The following is a 9123-nucleotide window of genomic DNA, read 5'->3' as shown; positions in this document are numbered from 1 at the left end:
TTAACTTTTTGAGCATATAAGAAAAGTTATAATTGCTTTTTATTTTTATTTATTTTTTATTTATTTATTGTGTGTGTGTGTGTGTGTGTGTGTGTGTGTGTGTTCTAAAATGCATTGGAGTGCATGCATTCAGTGGGGGCGGGGGAATGAGAAATCACCCCAGAGTGAGGATGGCCACCTTGCAATCTCTTCTTCACCCTCCTCTCAAGATTTTGGGATAATATGCACACCTGCCTGTACGTTTCTCAAGCTGCTGGGTCTGGGACTCAAACTACACAGTCAGCCATGTGGGATCCAGCCACGTTAACCGTCATGCCATTGGCTTGCCCCAGTAATTGTTTTTTAAGGTCGTCTACCCTATTCTAGCAACTTCGTCAGTTGTCGGTTGGTTTTTGTTAGTTTTTCTGCTTATGATGGGTCGTATTTTCTAGTTTCTTTATGGTCTGGGGAAATTTTTTTGTAATATTTATTTATTTAATTTCATTTATTATTATTATTATTATTATTATTATTAAATTTGACCACAGAGAGAGAGAGAAATGGAAAGTGAGAAACCAAGCCACCAGGTCCGGGACTTGAACCGCATTCAGCTGTGTGGGAATACAACACCCTCAACCATTACGCCGCCTGCCAGCCCCAGAGCTGGGGCAATTTTTTATTGAATGCCACACATAGGGGATTTTCCTTTGTTGAGTGCTGGATATTTTTGCTCGTATAAATAAATGTGAGCCTTTTTACTGAGACACAGTTAAGTTTCTTGTAAATAGTTTGATCCTTTCCATTCCTGTTACTGAGATTTGTTAGGCAGGACTGCGATGTGCTTACTCCAGGGCCAATTATTCCCCACTGCTAATAATACAGCCTTCTCTGTACTTAATCCAGGGTCCTGGGAAACTTAAGGCTTGCAGTCTGGCTGTTGTGAACACTATTCCAAGCTTCGTGTGGATTCTGGGCACTGTTCTCTCTCCTCTCTGGTGCTTTTCCCCCTGGTCTCAGGTAGGTTCCTCACATGCCTACTATTTTCAGTACTTAGCTGAATACTTGAGGTACTGTCTTTCCATTTATTTTATATGCTACATTATCTGATTCTAGAGGTATGCTCATTTCTGTGTTTCAGAGAAGTATAGAAATGAAATATGTATTCATATTCTGTTCTTACGCAGGAGGATACTTACATGTTAAAGAAGATTTGTTAGCAAGACCCTCAACTGGCAGTTGTTCGTGCCACTCTTTTTTTAGCAGTGAGTTAAAATTTACGTTGTCATTTTTCCCTCGTAATTATTTCCTCAAAAGGCCATAATTGATGCAGCTAAGAAATTTTTAAAAATCTCTTTAGTATTGTAGGTAATGGATTTTAAAAAGAATTGAAATGGTGGTTGCTTTAGGCCCTTATTAGATGGCAAAGAGGAATTATTGGGAAATAGATGTGAGATACTATGAATAACAGTGTTCTGGTTGTAAAATAATGATAATTTTGTATAATGTTTAAATAACACAAAAGCAGATGGTTAATAATGCCTATCTACAACCATAAAAGTAAAAAATAAAATTACATCAAATGGATATGTGGAAAATTAATTCATTGCTATCTTTCCATTGGAAAGATAAAAGATAAAATAGTATAAAATATTTAGAAATTATTTCTCAGTCAGGGAACATTGTTTCTTGTTTTGCTTCTCACTGCTCTCTCTTTCCTTGTTGGAAATGCTGAGTCTTAAAATACTTCTTTTCTGTAGAGGGTGGTCTTCCCTTTTAGGAATAGATTTTTGTGGCAAATCGTTGAGTCAGCAGTTATTTTGACTTTAAATGAAAGAGATAAAGTTCCTAAGAATTTATTATATATGTTTCTTGCCACTGAGTGAGCAAGAAAAATATATACCCATCAATGCTGACTGGTTGGTAATTTCTGAAACACGATGCCACAGCTCCTCATAAATAACAGAAACAGAATCACGGAGATTTGGGCAGAGATCAATCTCTAGATGGATGAGTTAGTCTATAAGCAAATAGCTACTCAACTCCATTTGACATTAGGAATGCTCTACGTGTTTTCTAATTCAGACCTAGGATTTCAGTGAGTCCCTAGAAATCAAGAAATTTTTTACAGACTAACAGGGCAACAAGGGAGCACTGGTATATAGGGGGTCTGTTGTATTTTTAGTGGACCATAGGAGAGACACCCCAATACCACTGCTCAAAACTCTGCTCCTTCAGTTTCTATCATGGAAATTTATCATGACTGTTCAGTGAGTCGAATTTAACCCTGATGCTATGGCGTGAGAAAGGAGTACACGTTTCATCAGTGATCTGTGAAACCCTGCCAAGGAAATCCTTGTGCAGCCTAGTGGTTTTATTTGTGGCATATTTATGACACTATGTTATGCAGTGTCTTTGCTGTGTACATTCGTCAATTAACTTGTACAAAAGCATAACCTTGGTGGCCAAGGACTTTTCCAGCCCTGGCTGTATTTCTCTAGTAAATGTGCCATAAGAGCTGAAAACTTGTAGCCATTTAATTGGTATAGAGCCCAGTGCTTCCTTTTCCCTCTTTGGAACCTGCCACCATCCTTAGCTCTGTAAATGAACAAGATGATCTAAAAGTAAGTGAATATGATTTTCACTTGCAAGTGAAAGGTCAGCTAAATGGATCTCTTATCCATCTCTGTGGACAAGGAGTGAGGTAGTAGAGGGGCTTAGAGTCTATGAGGTGCCATTGACATTTTAGGAGGTGTGGGCAAGCAGAGTGGCTTTAAGTTTGAAAATAGTTTGACAAATTATGTCACATTTTTTAATAGTCTTCATATAGCATTTGGCTATATGAAGCACTTTATTTGTAACACTTGTAGCACTTTATAACTTTTTAAATTCAGATACACTGAAGTTTTTTTTTTGCTTTTATTTTTAAAGGATTTGTTTTCAATTTGTCTTTGGCAGGGCAGAACTGCTGGATGGGGAATGGTAACTAATTTGGGATGAACAGCCTCAGACAAAATTGTGAAATAAACCAAGTGCCTTTCTGGTAGTCCACTACCTCCTTTGAAATATCCTTCCGGCTGAAGGGGCTTGTGTAATCAGCACTGCCCTGGCCCCAGAGAAGAAAGAAACCTCATTCACGTGAAGATACTAGGGCCTTAATAAGCTACTCACACAAATAGTGACATTTCAAGGGAGAACCAAGGGAAATGGCTATGCTTAGCAGCAAAGGTAATAGTTACGGCAATGCTAAGTCACCTACCATGTCAGGTACTGTGCCAAGTACTCTATACACATTATCTTCATTCATTAAAACTACCTTATAGGAGTAATAGGTCCTCCATTTCAAGGATGCTGGATGTCATGCCCACAATAACACCCAGACATAGCAGAGCTAAGATTCATCTGTCTAATGTCAAAGCCTATGCTCTCCTTTGTGCTGGGATTTTCCACCATGAATGACCAATACTAAAATTTTGAACTGCACCATACGACATCACTTTAGGGTAGGGACTCAACTTTTCTAAATCATGGAGAGGCAGAGTTCATTCTGTAGCCAGAGGGTCTTTCACACACTATATGAATGTTCTCCTGGGCCTAAGAGTGTGAATACATTAGATTGTATGACAGAGACATGAGTCAGTGAAGGCCCCTGAGCCCCCAGCCATAAAAAGAAACATGAAATAAGACAAAACAAACAAACAAACAAACAAACAAAAAAACAACCCACGATGGTGAAAGATTTCTCCTTATCACTAGAATAACATCATGGGAATGTGCCGTGCCCACGGACTGTGACCACTTTGCCATTGTTTGTACCTGAGTGACAACGGGGAAGGCCAGCATCTCCCTACTTGGGTAGCTGTGAGGAGAGTTAAGAGCGTCATCAGTCAGTGACTGAGGTACTGCATTTTCTACCTGTGCTCCAATTGCATCGTAGACACCACACCGTAGACTCTGCATGAGAAGGTTTTAAGTAGTCTTCTTATTTAATTAGGAAGTAGAGGGCAGAGGTAATTAGTTCAGATCACTTTGTAATCCGTTCTCAGTTTTATGCAGGGGACAGCAAGTTCCTCATGTGTCATCTTCAAATCATTGTAGGTAGGGCATGCTCCAAGCACTATGTTGAAAAGGATTCTGAGACCCTGCCTAGTGTGCCGTGATGTGTGTGTTCTTTTTTTTTCCAATTTAAAGAATGATTTAATTTATTATTATTATTTAAATTTGCTATAGGGCACTTGTGCTCACCAGAGAGAGACAGAAAGAGAGAGAGAAAGTGAGAAAACAAGCCAGCAGGTCCAGGACTCAAACTGTGGTCAGCCATGTTGGAGTCCAGTGCCTTAACCACCACATCATCTGCTGTCCCCACCATGATCTGTTACTGACACCAGCAAAAGGTATAGGATGGAAAGAGTTTGTCACCTTCGGTTAGGTCATTATAGTCCAGGAAGACCCTCAGGTATCTGGTCATCTTCTCAGAATATAACTAAAAGCTAGTCCTGCTCTAGTGTCAGGCTGCTTGGGTTCTAATCCTGGGTATGCCTCCTTCGTGACCTTTGGCTTCAAGTGTTTCCATGCCTCACTTTCCTCATCTATAAAGTAAGGCGTAATAACTATATTTACCTCAAAGAGCTATTAGTTAATATAATACTTGCCCCAGTCTAAAAATAGTGCCTTAGCATATTATATGTATTCCATATATGTGTGTTCCATATATATGTGTGTTAGCAGATTATATGTATTCCATATATGTGTGTTCCATATAATATGTGTGTTACAGCAAAATCATTTTAAATTGTCTACTTTCAACTTTCAAAACTGTAAAAATGTTATGATTAAAAATTTTTTTTGAGTACCTACTAGATCCAGGCACATTCTGAGTTTATGTAACCATTCTGGTCTAACCCTCTGCCCAATTTAGGTTAGTATTTATAAAAAGTACTTCTTGATTTTCACCTGGTATCACCTTTTCTCCTAAGAATCAAGTTAGAACCTTCTCAAAAACTAACCTATCCTGTTTTGGTTTAATATCAGAATTTTATAACTGGGATCATTTTATCACAGAGACCGTGGAATCTACTTCCTTATTTAATACAGTTCAGGAAGGTTAAAGAAACATCTTTTAGGGCCCAGCAGTTACATAATGGCTACGTCGCTGGACTCCCACGTAGTCAACCATGGTTCGAGTCCTGGACCCGGTGCCTTAAACTCACACAGGGCACATGCCTAAGATCCCGAGAGGAGAATGGAGGAGAAGGGATTGCGGCGTGGCCATCCTCTCTAGGGGGTGATTTCTTGCATTCTGTCTCTCTGTCTCTCTCTGTCTGTCTGGTGAGCGCACGTGCCCTGTTGGGGGAAAAAAAAACCCAAAACAACCTCTCCCAAAAAGAAGAAACATCTCTTCATTAGTTAGGTATTTCTTTACTCGCTAATACAAAATTATGTGGATTGTTATAGCAGATTAGGGCTTATGTTTCTTTAATGTGTCATTTTAGGTCACTATGTGCACAGTGATGCCTCTCGATATGGCGATATCTAGAATAAAAGAGAAAAATTAATTAGTGAAAAGGAATTAGGTGAGGAAGACTTGATCTTTAGGTAGTAAATGGAATGTGAATGGTGATGGGTCTAAAAGGCATATATGCTGCAGAATGTCTTGTGGGAGCACTGGGGTAGAGAATACTTGAGGTATTCCAAATCCCTGTTTTGAAACTACATAATCTGAGCCATCAGGTAACATGGTGGTTAAAGACACTGGACTAGTGTGAGCCATCAGGTAGCATGGTGGTTAAAGACACTGGACTCCCACTTGATTGACCATGGTTCAAGTCCCAGACCTGATGGCTTCCTTTTGCACCCCTCTGCACTGACTCTGTCTCTCTCTCTGGTCAAACTGGGAAATAATAATAAATAAAATTAAAATAAAATAATTCTTAAAACAAAAACTGCATAGTGAAGGATAAGGATTTTTTTGTTCTGACCACCTGATTCCTGATCTCAGCTATCCCTAACAGAAGACCCTGACTATATACGCAAAAAGCCGACACAGAAATCTTAATAAGAAAATTCATGCAGGACAGGCTATATTTGTGTATAATGACCACAGTCCCCAAACCTAAGAACATTATAAGACAACAAGTGGAAATGATCATTTCAGCAGTCTAGGAAGAAGGTAGCAATTCACCATTGATCTTGACCAAGAATTCTTTATAGCAATTAGGCAAATAACACTGTGTCTGAGATCTGTTTAAAGGTCAAGGGTTACAGACTATTTTTGTGTGTGAGAGGGAGGAAAAAGCAATCTTCACTTTGAGACGTTCACTTGGAGAACTCTGAAAAGCTGAAGTAGAGCAATTCAGGTGCAGAAAGCACTAAGAAACAAAGACCTGAAAAGTTCCAGCGACCTCTCTCTCTCTCTGTGAATCTGTATGTGAAGCATCAGATAAGTTGCTCTTTTCCATTGATACCAAAACAAGATAGAAGTTGAGATTGCTAGCTTCGCACACCCATCTGGCTTCTGGTCTTGGTGTCTGCACTGATAGTTACAGCAGGATTACACAAAATTATTTTAAATTGTCTAGTTTCAACTTTCAAAACTGTAAAATAATAATAATTTACAGTAGAGTTATGTCTCACTAAACCTATCAAAAGATAAAAGTAGAGGACCAGCAGGTGCCATGGTGGTTGAGATGCTGGACTCCCACATGGCCGACCAAAGTTCAAGTCCCGAATCTGGCAGCTTGCCTTCTCACTTTCCCTCTCTCTCTCTCTTTCCATGTGTTTGCATGTGTGTGTGTGTGTGTGTGTGTGTGTGTGTGTGTGTGTGTGTCTAGTGAGCACATGTGTCCTATAGCAAATGGAAAAATAATAGCAATGATAAATAAACATAAAATTAAATAAATTTTTTTAAAGTTAAAAATATAGTAAGTCAAAAATACATTTAATAAGGACCAGCAGATGACATAATGGTTACATCGTTGGACTCCCATTTAGTCACCTGTGGTTCGAGACCCAATCCAGCAGCTTAACACTCACACTGGGCACGAGTGCTTGCCTGCCCAAAATCCTGAGAGGGGAATGGAGAAGGGATTACAGCACGGCTATTGCCCCTGGGGAACGATTTCTCACTTTATGTTTTTCTGTCTCTCTCTGTCTCTCTGGCAAGTGCACATGCTCTATAGCAAAAATATCTCAAAAAAAAAACCACAACAAAACATTTAATTAACATAACCTACCCATCATCATAGTTAAATCTAGTTTACCTTAAGCATACTCAAAATGCTTATATTAGCTTACACTGAGCAAAATGATCTAAGATAAAGCCTGTTTTATAATGAAGCATTGGATATCTTACATAATTTATTGAATACTGCACTGAAAGAATGAAAACAGAATAGTTGTACTAGTAGGTTTCTACTGAATGAGTGTCACTTTCACACCATTGTAAAGGCCAAAAATCATTAGCAAAACCGTCATAATTTGGGGACAATCTCTACTCTCCTGGAGGATTTGTTGTGAGATCTAAATGGGATTACATTAACAGTGCTTGACACTCAATAAATACAAGTCAGTTCTCTTGCCATTTTTTGGAAGAGATGTTTGAAATAGTCGATACAAAACAAGCAATATCATTGCCAAACCCAATTATGCACAGATGCACTACGTGAAGATCTTTTAAAGGCTGTAGAAGTGCTGAATGAAGCCCGCCCCAGGCCCTGGTCTGCAGCATCTGGGTGTACATTGGGGCAGGTAGACCTGCTCAGCTGTAAATTAGAGAGAGGTTCATAGTAATTAAGGTGGAAACTCCTCTTTCTTTAAATTGCTCAGAGTTGCCAAGGAGACAGTAGACATACTCTTTGGGGGGCTGGGAAAGAATGTGTAGTGTCTGTCTTGTTGGTGAAGGCAATGGAAGGAGACTGTGGGCTCTGTTGGCCCAAGTCTGCCCTGTTATTAATGAAGAGGAAAGGAAGGCCCCCTCTCCCAGCGTCGGATCCCCACATACACAATCCTTCTTCCATGTGGCTCTCATGACTAAGGCTTAGCAATCAGCACCTCAGAACAAGCTTAGGACAGCACAGAATGAGGGGAAGGGGAAATGCAGACCCAATGTGTGTGGAGGGCTGTGCTACCACCTCCAACCAGTGTGCTGACATCTGCTTCGATGGGTACAACCATAATTTGACATAATTTGAGTTGACCCCCCTCCTTTTAAGATTCTATTTGGATCCTAGAAGAAGAAAAGAATGGTTTTGCCTAGTTAAGCATGAAAATTTTGTGCTCAGAAAACACACTTTTCCTTGTTCACAGCACTTTGAAGCCTCCTGTTTTGATCTAACAGGACAAACTCGAAGACATAATGGATGCTATTCCAATCATTTCTGCATTTTATACCCATATAATGTCCATGAAACTCAAGTCAAGGAATCTTTTGAAGAAAAACACTTGTACTTCAGTCAGACCATCTAATCTAAAATCAGACATTTGTAGTCACCAAGTACTACAAGCACAATTATGCCTTCAGGAATCCTATGGAAGCAAAGAGGTAGATAATTAAACTGGAAAAAGAAATAGCAAGCTTAAGACAAAAAATTAAAACTTGCCTACAAAAAGACCGCAGAGCAACTGGAAGATGGACCAAAGCCACATGCTTGGTGAAAAATTTAGAAGCAAGTAATGTACCTAAGGGCACATCAGGACACACTTTTACCAACCACCTTAAGCAATTGTCCTTTGGAGGATTTCAAGAATCTTCAAGAGGACCAACAAGATAAAACATGACCAGTTCTCTAAACCTAAAATAGACATAAGTACCTCCTTTAACGTCAGCTTGCACAGAACTTGATGCCCATCCTTCATTCTATTCATACTTATGGCAATTATGATCAAATCGAGTATTTAATAAAATTTTACTTGACTTACAAAGACTTACTGTAGCAAGCAGGAGTACAAACTACTACAAGTGACTTGTGTTTCTCACAATGTCAGACTTCTGTTTGCCTTTTAAACACATTCAAATTAGCAGTCATCAGCCATTGGGTAGGGTATAGTTTCTGGCATGAATGTCAAAACTAGAGTTAAACTAAAACCAAACTTCCATGCATATATACAGGTATTAGGACTTAGCTTACCTCCACCTAGGAACTAAATCCT

The 9123-nt window shown here is 39.3% G+C and overlaps 1 pseudogene; it reads left to right on the top strand.

Annotated features, from left to right (window-relative positions):
* The first annotated feature begins 8052 nt into the window (after positions 1-8052).
* Positions 8053-8751, top strand: LOC102497189 (THAP domain-containing protein 2-like; annotated as a pseudogene).
* The last annotated feature ends 372 nt before the right edge of the window (positions 8752-9123 follow it).

This window comes from Tupaia chinensis, unplaced genomic scaffold (assembly GCF_000334495.1).
Source record: "Tupaia chinensis unplaced genomic scaffold, TupChi_1.0 Scaffold000093_1, whole genome shotgun sequence".
NCBI classification, from domain to species: Eukaryota; Metazoa; Chordata; class Mammalia; order Scandentia; family Tupaiidae; genus Tupaia; species Tupaia belangeri.
Note: the sequence above shows the minus strand (reverse complement) of the source record. Positions and strands in the feature narration are given on the sequence as shown.